The 14,801-nt window shown below is 40.0% G+C and overlaps 1 long non-coding RNA gene across 1 annotated transcript in view; it reads left to right on the top strand.

Moving 5' to 3' along the window:
- The window catches only part of LOC139742633 (uncharacterized), a 37,415-nt gene that overhangs the window by 21,663 nt on the left and 951 nt on the right, over positions 1–14,801 (top strand). Inside the window, exon 2 of the long non-coding RNA XR_011711713.1 lies at positions 9,671–9,831. This is a non-coding gene — a long non-coding RNA (uncharacterized lncRNA). The remainder of the gene's footprint in view (positions 1–9,670; positions 9,832–14,801) is intronic.

Here is a 14,801-nt window from a genome sequence, read left to right on the forward strand (position 1 = left end):
TGTAGAAGTTATACAGATTGGAAAAACAAAATTCTTTCTCTAAGCATGACTTTCTTCGTGTCTCAGAATAACGTGGCACACAGGGGGTTTCCACCATGGCACATAAAGAGTTAAGTTTGGAAATGCTGTGTGAACGTAACTAAAGTTAGTAATCCAGGAGGATGTTTGTATTGCTCCAACCAGAACTTTACCTCCCTTAGTGATCCCCTAGCATGGAAGTTAGCAATCTTTGAGACAACTTAAACCCATTCAGTCCCATGGGTGACATGCCTATGTACCAAGTCAATAGGATTTTAGGATTTGTGGGAGCGAGGGAGTAGCGTCAAGACAACTCGGAGTGAAGCTAACATGAGTAGCCGGTGGTTCAAAAACAACCTAAGAGATATCAATCTGGAGGTACAATGTAAGTCTTGGGTCTCCAAGTCTTTGGAAAATGCTTTTCTGGCCCCAAGCTGATATGAATCTCTTTTTGAAGAAGTGCGCCTGCTTCAGAGTCGGCAACATGCCATAGGAACTCTTCATGAAAGTAAACCCCCCCCCCCCACCACCACGGAGAAAAGAAAGAAAAGCGGGCTCACGCCGGACGACTCGGTGCTTTGAGCCGAGATGGCATCGGATTGGGGATGAGAGCAGGTGGGTGAACAAACCTTTATCTTGATGGTGGAAGGAGGGGGTGGGGTGGGGGTAGGGGGGTAGGGGGAGTGAGAAGAAGGAGGAGGTGTCGGCTGATTTCCATTTGATCTTGACCCTCCCGTCTTGAGGCGAATCGCGGATCGACTTTATCAGAAGCGACGGTGCTCTTGAGCAATCTTGATAACACCTCCTGCCGCAGTCTTAATACATCCCTCATTTCCGAGCTAAACCGAATTGCGCAAGATGTTATGTAATGTCATTTTTGTTTTTGCCTAAACTTCACCATAGAAAGAAGAGATGAGAGATGATAGAGATGGGAATACCGATGGTCATAATAAAGTAGAGAATAGGAGGCGAGGGAGGAATAGCAGCTCGGGAGAAATCAACCTGGAGAGCAGTCCCACCTCATCCTCACCATGGTTCTCCCACCTGAAGGATGTATGTTTCTAGGAGGAGGGGGTTGGGTAAGGGATGCGGGGAGGGGGGAGGGAGGGAGATTGGTGATAAGTTGGAAGGTGTATCTAGGTGTGGATTTGCATTCCGCCGCCTTGGGATCGACTTTTTTTCTCTCTCTCGCATTCTGTTCTTTACGTCTCGGTCCTCTCTTCCGTGGAAATTACCATGACACACGCGTGCCGACATCCACCCCGAGGAGAGGAAGGGGGCGCCGAAATTTGCCAGCCTGTCCGAGAGTCAAATGTAGCGCAAGGCGTGTGATTTCATTAGAGACAAAAATGCGAGAATGAAGCGTGTAGAGGCAAGGAAACAGTGAACTAAGGAGATGAAGAAAAAAAAAATCTGAAACTAAAAATTGCTCCTACCTGTCAACCATGTTAGCTTAAGGGTGTATTCAGACTGTAAAAACCTAATTTTTCTCTTTTATCCTCAAATGTCTGTTTGAATATGGCATCTAGTGTTGATGGATTTGGATGGAAGGTAAGTCGAAAAACAACGTGGCAACTATCAACAAGAATTGAAATTTATGTCAACATTGATTGTAGAAAGTTTGAAGGAGCATCTTTTTCTTCTTCCTTTCTTTCCATGATCTTGACTGTAATATGCAACTACTCAGCTGTGCCATTATAGGCAAAATGGTATCAATAGTGTGGAAAGATGTAGATTTGAGTGAAAATCAATGTTTCTCAGGGGTTTTTGTTGGGAGAACGGTGATGTGAGTACTTCAAACACCTCATGGTAGAACATTACAAGGTTTGATGCTGACCACTTCTTACCTTAAAACAAACCTACTTCAAGGAATGACAAAACGGTTACATCAATCTACTATTGATTGAATTAAGAATTGAATTCTGTTATGCTTATAATTCTTCTGCTTTGTTTGACAAACATTAGGCAAGAATCTGTGGTAATAATGAGGTGGCTCCCCCCCCCCCCCCATTTCTCTTTCCTTAAACTTGATGTGGCACCGCAGAACAAACACCTAGGCACTAGCCTCACAACTCTTCAAGGGCTCATTAAGGGTTGGAGAGTTTACATTTCAAGGCAATTGCTTCGTTTCTATTGATTATCCACTCTAAAGACCATTTGCACGACATCGATCACATGTCTGCCTGCATTTCTGAGGACAATACAAAACGGGATAGATAGATTTGGTCTCTTTGCTAAGTTTGAGTTCGCTCCAACCACTCATTACTGGCTTGTTTTTAGAGATGAAAGGCAACTTTGACAGATCAGAAGGAATAAATGCAATATTCTTATCATCTAGGGGTTAGAAAAACGAAAAGCAAATGTGAATTTAATAGTGGAGGTACAAGGTATATGTAAATAATATGTGCACACAAAAGGGATGTATTTTGTTAGAGAGTAAATTGATTGAGAAAATAGCAGATAATGTATAGAATGAAAAGTAAGAAAAGAAATCCTATCTTCTTTTACACTATAAATGTTCTTGTAGTATTCTTTGTCAATTCATATGGTGGGATATTAGCCTTTTAAAGTAGTTGCCACTTCTTGATATTGATTCTACTTGAATACTGGAATACCAGTTGACCAATTATTGGACTGATTCCAGTGTAATTAGCAAGCACCTAATTTGTTTGATTTTGTTGCCATCTCCTGCAATTTTCTCAATACTTTTCTACAAAATAAAAGGGGAAAAGTACAACCTTGAATAAATATATGAATTACAGAATATTCCACATTATTGTGCATAGTTGTTATGCATGGAAGATTGTCATGTCCATGATAAATAGCGTCGTTAGTACGTATTTAAAAGTAGATAACTAATATTATAAGGAAGCTCCTCTGCTATTGAGAGAAAACTTCCATATTTAGGAAAGTGTGTGATTGTTTGTCGGTGAGTGTGTGTGGGGCCGTGGGGTGGGACTTCAGAAAAAGAGAAATGAGCGTATTTGAGTGGAAGCTTGTCTGCAGGTGCAGTGTTTATCTGTGAAAGCGATTCAGCGAGAGACCAGACCGGGTGTCTTCATAGCAACCATCAATCATGGTAAGCCCTTGTTCTGAGGCCTGGGCAGTATAGTGAGACTGGTGGCATATCATACTTTTTATGTTAGGTGTTCTACTCTAGATATCAGGCCCAAGGGGGGAAAAAGGGTCTATTTCTGTCCGTGGTACATGTATGTTGTATTAGGAATATAGGGTCACCTTGAAGAGATCTGGCAAAAGGGTAATACGGAGCACAAGTAAATTGAAAGCAAACTTGACTCAGTATATAAGTTTGGATTTTGATATCAAAACTGGTTGGGCCAGGTCATTTGAGATAAAGATAGTGTATCCTTTTTATGCTAAAGTGTGGATTTTATGTCAGAGTGTGGATATAATGTTCAATCAGGAAAATAATGACTTCTATTCATTGTGTCATTTAGAATTTTAGGAAATGACAATTTACATGATATTAGTGGGTTGCACAAGAGCTAAATTTCATGTACATGTGTTCAAGATGTCTGCCAAGCATTTTATGTGTTAGGTAGCTTGACACTCAATGCAAGGCATCAATTGTCATGTTTCATCGGCAGAGTGTAGCCCACCATCCCATAGATTTTCCTGATTTTTTTTTTCAAAGCCCGCAAACCGTACGACCCTGTTACCTTGCAGGCAATGAAATATGCCGTAACTGGCCACCCGTGCGCCTTGTGATGCTTAGATGGCACGAAAAAATGTGATTCCTCGTTCAAGACCTCCTGTCGAGTTTACGGTAGAGTAGATGACTAGGTTACAAATACAAGAGGCAGAGACCCTTAGATACAAGAGGAGAGCAAGGTGAGACTGGGTTCCGAAGGGGAAATGGGTCCACGGTAATTTGGTACATGACGCCTCCTCCAGACGGATCGCATCACATGATTCCCAGCATCACCATGACGACTGCAGCGGAGCGAAATGTTCTCCGCTGGAAAGTGTGAGGCTGAAGCTGTTTAGCACCCAGAGAGGACGGAGAGGAGATCATTTCTCAGGAGATGAGGAAGGGAGGAGGAGAAAGGAGAGAGGGGAGATGATTTCTGGAACAGGAGGACAAGAAGAATCGACGGAGGTAGAGATGGATGATGGAGAGGGTTGGAGGAGGAGGAGGAGGAAGAGGAGGAAGAGTAGAAGGAGATGGGGAAGAGAGGGAGTAGGGGGATGAAGAGAAGAATTTGAGGTGCAGAATGAAGAGGGGAAGAATGAGGAGGAAGAGGGAGAGGAGGAGGAGGAGAAGGAGGAAGTGATAGAAGGAGGGAGGGAAGTAGGATGGTTGCTATGGGTGATGATGCCAGCCAGACCTGCCCCGTTGTAAATCTCCTGGGTGCAACATTCTTTTATGTGTATCCATTATTGATGAGATGTGAGTCCAAGTTGCACCTGCTTCCACCCAGAGGGGGATTTGGGCAGAAACCTGGCCAAACTTGAATGGAAAACAGATGAAATAAGCACCAGCACTGTGTAGATAGCAGGATTGAGTCAAACTTCTTCTGATTTCAGTTACTATGGAAACACTCTCAGACACATGTTTCACCATGGAAATGAGCAATTTCAATTCAGTTGAGGTGATCAAATGAAAATTAATGTCTATTTCCATCCAACAAAAGGTTGAAACATTGTGCAAAGCGTACATTTCACAAATCATACTGTTTTACCAATGTGCTATATGATATATGTTTAGTACAAGGTGAATCATAGAGTATTTTCAAAACAAATGTATAAATGAATTGAATACCGAGAGAAACATTGCATACTTTACAAGGTTGACAGGAAAGCGAATGTGATGAGAGTTGTATGCATTTTCAAAGCCTTTATGTAAGAACTACCAAACAGCTGATACAGACAGTGACCCTACCAATGTGGGGCTGTATATCATAGGGCCACGCAAACTTCTGTGAAAAAAAATGATTCTCTTGTTCAGTTATTCTTCCTGAAAGCATTTTATGTGTGTATATGTGTGTCTGTTTGTCTGTTAGTGTATATTATGTATGCATGTGTGGATGTATGTATAAGATATTCTAATCTGTAATCTTCTTGTAACAGGTACATTCATGCTCTTTTAGCAGAATGAATGGCAAGTCTTGGAGACTGTACAATCTTTTATGAGCATGATTTTTGGCTGCCTGCCGACAGATAACTGATTTTATACCGAGCTTCTTATATGCTAGTCGCAGTAGAAAACCATTAGTGAGATTAGCATCTAAAGCTTTGCCTGTGTGACCCACTTCAACTCGCGACGAGCCTCTCTCGGCGCACTAGTCCGTTTATGCATTCGTTTGTCGGTGCTGCACATTACAGCAGCTTTTCACTGCCGCTTGTCAGTGGTGGTGGTGGGGGAGGGGGGGGGGTGGGGGAGTGCTGTTTTGTGGGTGATGTCGGCATCGGAGACATCGATCAAAGGGACACCGCATCGTTGCCGCTCTGGCAGCCACTTTGCCTTCTACATCAGAAAAGATGATGATGACGGAGTCGGTGGGTACATTATGACGCTCTTTCCTTGTAATGCCCCTGCTTGTCAGTCAGAATCTTATGATCGGTCATTATTGCCGTTAAGTCAAGCTGCCATGAAATATGTATGGTAGAGAAATAGCGAGAGCGAGTGAGAGAGATAGAAAAGCAAAAGAGATTGATATTCAGGCAGAGAAAACAATTTGGAGGAGAGAAGGAGCAGTGACAAGGTAAAGAAGAGAGATGGAAAGAAAAGGAGAAAGATAAGTAGAAAGAGAAGAGAGAGGTAAATATAAAAAGAGATAAAATAAAAAGAATAGATTTAAGGAAAGAAAGGGGGAAAGATAAGTCGAAAGAGAAGAGAGAGAGAGATAAAAAAATAAAAAGAGATGAAAATAAGAAGAGACAAAAATAAGAAGAGATTTAAAGAAAGGGAGAAAAATAAATCGAAAGAGAAGAGAGAGATAGGAAAGTAAAAAGAAGAGATTAGGAAATAGAGGGAGAAAGATAGAAATGTAAAAAGAAGGGAGATGAGGAAAGAGAAGAAGAAAGATAAATGGAAAGAAGAGAGAGAGATAAAAAAATGGAGGAGATGTCAAGAGATTAGGAAAGAAGAGGTGAGTTGGCCTTGTTGCAGAATTAAATGTGATATTGTAAATTGCAATGATAGGAACCACCTTGGTGAACGTTGAAATCATAAAAGCTGATTGAAGGTTGCTATGGCATCTGCCGTCCTGTAACTTTCTATCAGGCTTCACATGCAGTGAAAAGAGCCACGCAACTGGGAGAAAAGAGTTATGTTATATTCAAAGAGGAGAAGAATATAACATATACTGCTTGTGTTTGTATTTGGAGAAGGGGGGGGGGGGGGGCAGGGGGAGAGGTAGTGGCAGAGACAGACAGGTGGCCAGAAACTGTGTGTGTCACAGAGAATTGCCTCCTTTTTTTGGTGCTGGGGAGGAGGGGGTTAATGTTTTACTTTGATGATATAACAGGAATATATTGCCAGATTGTACGATATATTGTGTGTTCCACATTCTCCAACATAAAGATGAATTTTTCTCCTCTTCTCTAAATCGGGGAAAACCCCCTCAGAATACCCTCCCTCCACCTAATGATGAGGATCGTTCTCATCACATCGACTCATCTTTTCTCTAAAAAGTGAAGTGAAAAATATTGTCTTCATCAAACCGCCCCCCTTGTGCTGGCCTCGAGGGAAGAGAACGAAAATACGAAAAAAGACGAGAGTGCGAGAAAGCCGATGGAGATGATTATCGGGCCTTCCTCCGCGCATTCCTCAGCAATTACACGCACCATCAGAGCCGCTCCTCATGAGAATGCAGAAATTGGGATGCACGCGACACTCCATGGGTCCTTGGTGATGAAGAAATGATGATGGTGGAATCAGAGATGGCAGATATCATTTCATCCTCAATTTTCATCTTTGCATCTTCATTCAGTGGATTTTTTTTTTTGTCTTCTTCGTTTTATCTTTTACTTCATTTTTGTTGTTGTAAACTCGTCTCCTTGTTGGGGCTGAGGTGACCAACCTCCTTTCACGCTCCGGTCAAACTGTCGACGGGCAATTTCATTCCGGACACGTCCGCGGCCCTTAACGGATCGATAAACCCTATCCCCGTTTTAATATAAAGTGGCTCGGTCTCTTTGGGAATTGAGGTTCTGCTTGACCATCCCCCACCCAGTCCTGGCATGCTTCTACGATCTGATTATTGAAGTAATTTTCTGTCTTAGAAAGCTTCTCAAGGTAAAAGATATGGATGTAAATGTCATATAAGATTAGGAGGATTGTAATTAATGAAAGCTACTTCTCTCTGATTACCAAGGTGATGTTGTTTCGTGAGCTAAATTGATGTCAATATTTCATGCCTACAGTACCATAAGAGTTTCAAGTGTGAGGCCTTCGTTTTAGCATCAGGTAATGACCAAACATCTTGGATTTGCATGGCTGGCAGCAAGAGTGGCCATAATGCTTTTTAAGGCATTATTTACCATTTGTAGATGAAACAAAAACCCAACTGTAGTGCTTTAAAAGAGTTCTAGAATTTGAGTTAAGGATAGAAACAACCAATGTAGAAATTTTGAATCAGTTTAGTCAATGTTAAGTATTGTTAAATATACAAAATGTGAACAATTGTTATCATAGAATTATTTCTAGTTAAACCATCTACAGTTATGGTTTATTAAGGAAAAAATAGTGATATCTCCTTATATTTAAGGCTTTATTGCAAAATTTTTATATGGTAGGATGTTACGTAATACAACTGACCTGCACATATGCATAATATGTGATAGCGCAAACATGTCTTTTTAAATCACTGCTCCAAATGATAAATGATACCGTTAAGTGCATGTCACATGACAAGCAATTGACCAATCAGATAGCTTGAATTACTTTCAGGTGGTGTATTATACATAATGGTGGTGGCTTTGAACTGAAAACTCTGGCTCTTGAACTCGGAAGAAGAATGACCTGTATAATGTTACAAGATGCCTCAAAGTTTACTTTTGTATTTCCGGCAATTTGTGTACAGGCAGAAATCACTCTATATTGCATCTTTTTGTTTGACATGAAAACCTGCATTTTTCTTCTTCTTACTTTTTCTTTTTCTTTTTTGTTTTGTTTTTGCGGGGGTCCTTGATTTTGTATTCCAGTTTTGTCAGTGACAGATTAGGAACAAAAAGAAAGGGAGCAGTATTCAGAGAGCTTGTACATTTTGATTTAGGGAAATTGATGGAAGATGTGGAGGCACATGGCTGAACAGGACCTTTTTTTGTGTGTGTCTGTGTGTGTATGTCAGTCTGTCTGTGTGTGTTTGTGTATAGTCTTTTGTATTGAAAATTGTGTTTAGTCTTTTGTATTGAAAATTGTGTTTTTGATATTGCCTCGCAGACAGGATTCAATGTGACATATATATACTTGGCACAACGAACTCCTTTTGGGTCAGCAAAATGTTCCTCTGATACAGAAAGGTCAATTCTGGGCATAGAGCATCTTGCATTACAAAGTTGGTAGGATTTTTTTGTTTCCCCCACCAGAGTTGGTTTTGGATTTGAAGGTCTGGCATTGATTGCCGAAAGAGGAATTTGTCTGGCAGTAACACTCACAACAGATGTGTAGAAACAGTATTTGTGTCTTCAAATATATCTATTGTGCTCCAACCCCGTTTATCTGTACTGGCAGCTCTGCTGTGATAAGCTGAAACTTTGACATTATTGAATATTTCAAGCTGCACCAATTTTAGCAAAAAATTCCTTATTTCTAATTGTGCAGATAAAAGTAGACTTGTTCAAGATTAGATATTCATCTCCGATGAAATTTTTGTGTTGTCATATATATTATGAATCAAGATATATAGCTGACTGCAGAATTCCCGATCAATATTCACAGTGAGAAACATTCAGTATTCCTTTGCAGTGGCCTGAAAGCCAGTTGTAGAAGAGCAGTCGTAGCACCTCTCCATATATTTCATCCCGTGTCTTGATTGTCTAGTCCATTTTTAGCATCCTTTCTTGGATTCTTGGATTGCATATCTCTACTGGGGTATAAAGCAAAACTATGCCTGTGTTGTCTTAATCCTCCTATGGAGTGATTTCCAGCTACAGTCATGGGGGGGGGGGGGTGGTGGTGGATTACAGTGAAACTATGCTTCCCAGAATGGTGAAAGATGGAGGGTTATGATGAATATTTGATCCTATGTTTCTGGCAAAGCTTGGCACTTGTACATTGTATGTAACAGACGATCAGAAAAATTTCAGGATTAATTTTCATCTGAGGTCACAGATTCGTTTTTGTTTTTGTTTTTTTGCATAAATTTCACGTTTTTTTGTTGTTGTATTCATACACTTCTGTGTGGTATGAGTGCATTACTGTAGATGCATACTTGTCAACAGTTCCTAACTAATCGGAATATTCCTATTTTTTTTTTTTGTATTTTGTAGAAAAAATGTTCTTTATTCAACCACATGTTTCTGCTGTAAGAAACATCTCTTAATTATGAAGGATGGGAGATTGATTAACATTCCGGACTGCTCTCTGCAAACTTTACTTCAATTTGTTGTATCATATTTAGCTACGTAGAGACATAGATACATTGTATGTAATACTGCCTCTTCCTGTCATTTCTTTCCATCACAGCTCCAATGTTGCTACCCCCGCTGAGCTCATAAAAGGTTAAAAGCATCTACCGCCGTCGGTCGTCCGGGTTTGACTACCATCCGCCAGGACGTTGCCCACTTACCGCTCGCTCAGAGACGAGGGACGGGCGAAGGCAGAGAGCCAAGAGAAATATAATACAGGTAAAATGGTTTGGGAGAAAGGGGTGGGTGGGGATAAAATGAGAGAGAGAGAGGGAAGGAGAGAGAGATAGGGAGGGAAGAAGAAAGATTCTGGAAGAAAGCATGAGGAAGAGATAAAGCAGGAGAGGCAGAGGGAGAGACAGAGAGAGAGAGAGGGATGATATGCAAGACATATTGGAATGAAGCAAGAGATAGATAAAGAAAGAAACAGAGAAATAGATGAAGTGAGAGATGAAAGAGAGATGTAGAGGTAGATAAAGGAAGATATTTTGGAATAAAGCAAGAGATAGATAAAGAAGAAAGAGAAAAAGAGATGAAGTGAGATATGAAGGGGAGAGATGGGGGGGGGGGAATACACAAGATATTTTTGAATAAAAGGAGAGAGAAATAAAAGAAAAATAGAAAGAGATGAAACAAGAGATGGAGAGGAGAGATTGACAGTGGAGAATGATACAAGATATTTATTACCAGAGCAAGAGAGATAAAGAAACAGAGATAGGGATGAGATGGAAGGGCAGAGACAGAGAGGGATAAAGCAAGGGTTTTTTTGGACTAAAGCAGAAAATAGATAAAGAAAGAGAAAGAAAAAGTAAGAGATGATGCAAGAGGGGGAAGGGAATCACAGATAGGGATGATATAGATATTTGTTGATAAAGCAAAAGAGAGATAAAGAAAGAAAGAGGCGGATGAAGCAAAAGATGGTAGGGAAAGACAGACATAGTAGTAAAGCGAGACAGAGAGAAAAGAGAGAGAGAGGGGGGGGGGGGGACAGGTATACAAGAGGAATAAGAAAAGCATCAAGAGAGAAATGAAGATAGGCAATAGAGACAGTTTTGAAAGTTTGATAATCAAAAGGAAGATAATTGTGAATAAAGCAAGAGATAGCGGAAGAAATAGGAAGAGATAGAAAGAAGGAGTGCAAGAGGAAGAAAAAGGATGGAGGGAGAGAAATGGCATACCGCAGACTCTGCTCCCTGTAATTTGGGATCTTGAATTTGATCGCTTTTACTTATTCAGAGTGCTCTGGGAGTTTGGGATCCCCCATTTCACGTATAATTGAAGTAATAAAGGCAGACATGTGCGAAGCGTAAAATAACACCCTGCACCCACATAGCATATATACCTCCCTGCATACTGGAAAGAAAATGAGTGCTTCTTTTTAAAGGGAAGTCCATCATACAAAGCCAATGTACACTCACTTCTTCCTGCAAGTAAAACAGCAAGGTTGGTGTAGAGCAAAAAGAAAATGAATAAAGAAGAATAAATAAATGAAAATTAAATACATTGAGTGACTAATTGCTTCATAGTTGAAAACTTGGCCCGAGTAGTCTATTGGTGAAATAATTATGTTTGTGTGCCATTCATACATTGACTTCTGCTTTTTATTCACTATCTGATATGTGGGCTCTCAACTTGGGGGGGGGGGGGGGGAAGGGGGACAAACTTTTGGCAAATCAAAAAGGGAACAAATTGAACCATACATTGTGGGATAACAGTCTTGATGTATCAACTGATATGAACATATCATCTTGCTTGATTGAACACTGCACATTTTGTGACTGCCTGGCTCAAAACCCTCAAAAGTTGCATATTAGAATTCTCGGTATTGGACCAAAATACTAGTAGTCATTTGGACTCAAATATTTCAAGTTTGTCTTACCTGGGAGAGTAATCTCATCTCTACATGTTGTCAAAATTTTGCAGCTTAAAGGGAAAGCAAACCCAAAGAGCAATGTGGATTGAGTAAAAGCAGCAACATTAATAGAACATATCAGTGAAAGTTTGAGGAAAATCGGAAAATTGATGCAATAGTTACGTATTTTTAAAGTTTTGGTGTTGGAACGGCTGGATGAGGAGACTACTAGAAGTTATGACGTATGAGTGGACAGCACTATAAAGAAAGTATAAAGAAAAATCCACAAAAATTCATTTTTCATGAAAATTACAAATTCCACCAACTTGATACTGACATATGTTAAGGGTAGCAATTATTCCCCCTGCTTTCTGAAAGCGATTAGTCAAGTGCTCTTTCATAATGCTAGAAAAGTGAATTTTTGTTGAATTTTCTTTATATTTTCTTTGTATTGTTGTCCACTCAAACGTCATAACCTCTATTAGGGTCCTCATCCAGCGGTTCCAACACCAAAATTTTAAAAATTCATAACTTTTGCATCGATTGTTCGATTTTCCTCAAACTTTCACTGATATGTTCTACTAATGTTGCTGCTTTTACTCAATCCACATTGCTCTTTGGGTTTGCTTTCCCTTTAAAACAGAACCAAACTTGAGATATGAGTGGTAAGTGGTTTTCTAGACCATATATATGATTTTTTTTTGACAAGCGCTTCTTTCACTGTGATTTTCATAGGTATATCTGCACAGCACACCCAAGTGACCTAAATCTTTAAATCCTTTCTTTTTCTCCCTTTTATATGAAACTGCACCTCCTAACTTTAATACTCTTATTTCAATCACTTTTTGAGTAGGTTAGGATGGTAAGATGTGAACTAGTTATGTATCATTTAAAAGCTTAGAAAGTACTCTTTCAAGCTATGTAGAAAGTAAATATTCGTTTTGGACCACTTTTTGCGGGTTTTGAGCCAGGTGGTCACATGTCACGAGGAATATGTGACCATAACTTGAGATCTTTTGAGGAAATCTAATATAACATTAATCCCTGTGTGGTTGTTCTTGCGAAGTCATGATATTACTTTAGATGTATCTCTCATGCAAAGACATATGGTCACACAGATGTACATGGGTGGGACTACAGTTCGAGTGGTCATGCATCCTTCCGCATATCCTTGTCAACAGAGCAACAGTAATTTTTGCCCTTTGATCTACAAAACAATATGCATAACCCTCATTGATACCTTATAGAAATTTCCTGGGTCCACTACACCGTCATCGTACGATGACGTTCGCATTGTCATGAAATGATGTCAAGCATGTTGCAGTGAAATTGACTTCTTTCACTTTTTTTACATGAATGTGCACATTCCACTGTGAATGTCCCAAGTTCTTCTTGTGCTGAGGTAAAAATGACACTAGAAGTCTGAAAGATCTCTTCTTGTTTGTCTTCCTGGCCTATTCCTCCTCCTTGGGTTGCTATATTGGCAGAAGTAGAAATCTGGGACGGCATCTCTGCTTTTTGAAACGAAATATCAATCTGACTTCTTGACCTGCGCCGTTTTCGAACGCCATTCAGATAATTACTCTCTTGTGTTGCCATGGCGACCAAACTCAATCATCTTGGCGTGACGGAAACCTAATCCCGCGCGAGCAAATACGGCTATTGATCTGGCAAATATGGATTCTTCTCCCCCCATACGTCTCTCGTTTGCCCCCTGTTTCTTGGCGCTATTGATCAGTGAAAATCTCTAGTTTCCACTCATCTTTCTCTCTTATCACGGAAGGGAGCAAACAAGACTAAGAAAGAAGGGGGCAGTATTGATTAATTCAAATTGCCTGAGGAAAAGCTCGTGTATGGGAGTTGGTGGAGGAGGTGGTGGGGGGGGGGATGAATAGGAGAAGAAGGTTAGAGCAGAGACTTTCTCTAAATTTGGGCAAATATTATTCATTCAGGTCCAGCGGTGGAGCTTAAGAATCAGTCCAAGAAAGCACGACTGATGTGTGTGTGTGTGTGTGGGGGGGGGGGGGGAGTAAGGGTAGTCTTCTATTCCTCCCCCCAACCTTTTCCCCTTTCCACATTGACTCGCGATGAGGTACATTGATTCATCGAGCGGTTCTTGCACATACCATACGTTGATTTATTGAATGGTTCTTGCACATACCTTCGTAATTCTTGTGAGCCTTGACATAGAGAGAGAGAAAAATGAAAGAATGAAAGAAAATGAAGAGATGGATAGATAGATAGAGATAGATAGATAGGTAGATAGATAGATAGATAGATAGATAGAGATAGATAGATAGGTAGATAGATAGATAGATAGATAGATAGATAGAGATAGATGGGTAGATAGATAAATAGATAGATAGACAGACAGACAGACAGACAGACAGACAGACAGACAGACAGATAGATAGATAGATAGATAGATAGATAGATAGATAGGTAGGTAGGTAGAGATAGATAGAGATATAGATAGATAATGTAGGTAGAGAGAGAGGTGATAGTTAGAGATAGAAAGATAGATACATAGATAGATAGATACATATATACACAGAGAGTTAGAGATAGATAGATAGGTAGAGAGAGATAGATTGATGGAAAAATACATGTAGATTGATTCAATGCCTTTTGTGGTGGTGTGAACGAATCATGGACGTGAAGGTGACTGCCAATCATAATGAATAAAGGCAGAGAGAGAGAGAGAGTGGGTGGGGGGTGGGAGGGGGAGGGGGATTGTGAGTGGATGATTGACCTTTGGGAAGGAGCATATCATGCTACCACACATGAAAAGGTCAAGTATAATCATGCAACAGCATTTTCATGTAGTATGTTTTTGAAGTTATGACAGAAGCATCCATTAACCCATTGAGGACAGGCTGATATTGCTACAACATGCATTTCTCATAGACACCTGCCCGAGTATACTCGGGACTCGTCCTCAACAGGTTACAAAAATATATTGCGTGAAATTGACAAAAAATTCTTGAGTTTATTTGTAATTGTTTAAATGGACTGTACAGTACTGGTTGAGGTAAGGATTCATGTTTTGAACATTTCTAAGTGAGATAATGAAAAACCTCTTATGAAATTTGAAAGAGCATGTAATTTTAAGAAGGATACAACATTTATTTGATGAAAATTTGTTTTGAAATGGCTGAGATATCCAAAAAAGTGATAATAATAAAAGGCGACAGGCCACAACTTTATTAGGATCTCTTTGTTTCACCTTGTTTTTAGATATCTCAGCCATTTCAAAACCGATTTTCATCAAATAAACTTTTGATACCCTTTAGAATTGCATGCTCTTTGACATCTCATAGAGTGGTTTCTGAATATC

This window comes from Diadema antillarum, unplaced genomic scaffold (genome assembly GCF_040938485.1).
Source record: "Diadema antillarum isolate AM-2024a unplaced genomic scaffold, OU_Dant_1.0 seq00001010_RagTag, whole genome shotgun sequence".
In the NCBI taxonomy this organism is placed as follows: domain Eukaryota; kingdom Metazoa; phylum Echinodermata; class Echinoidea; order Diadematoida; family Diadematidae; genus Diadema; species Diadema antillarum.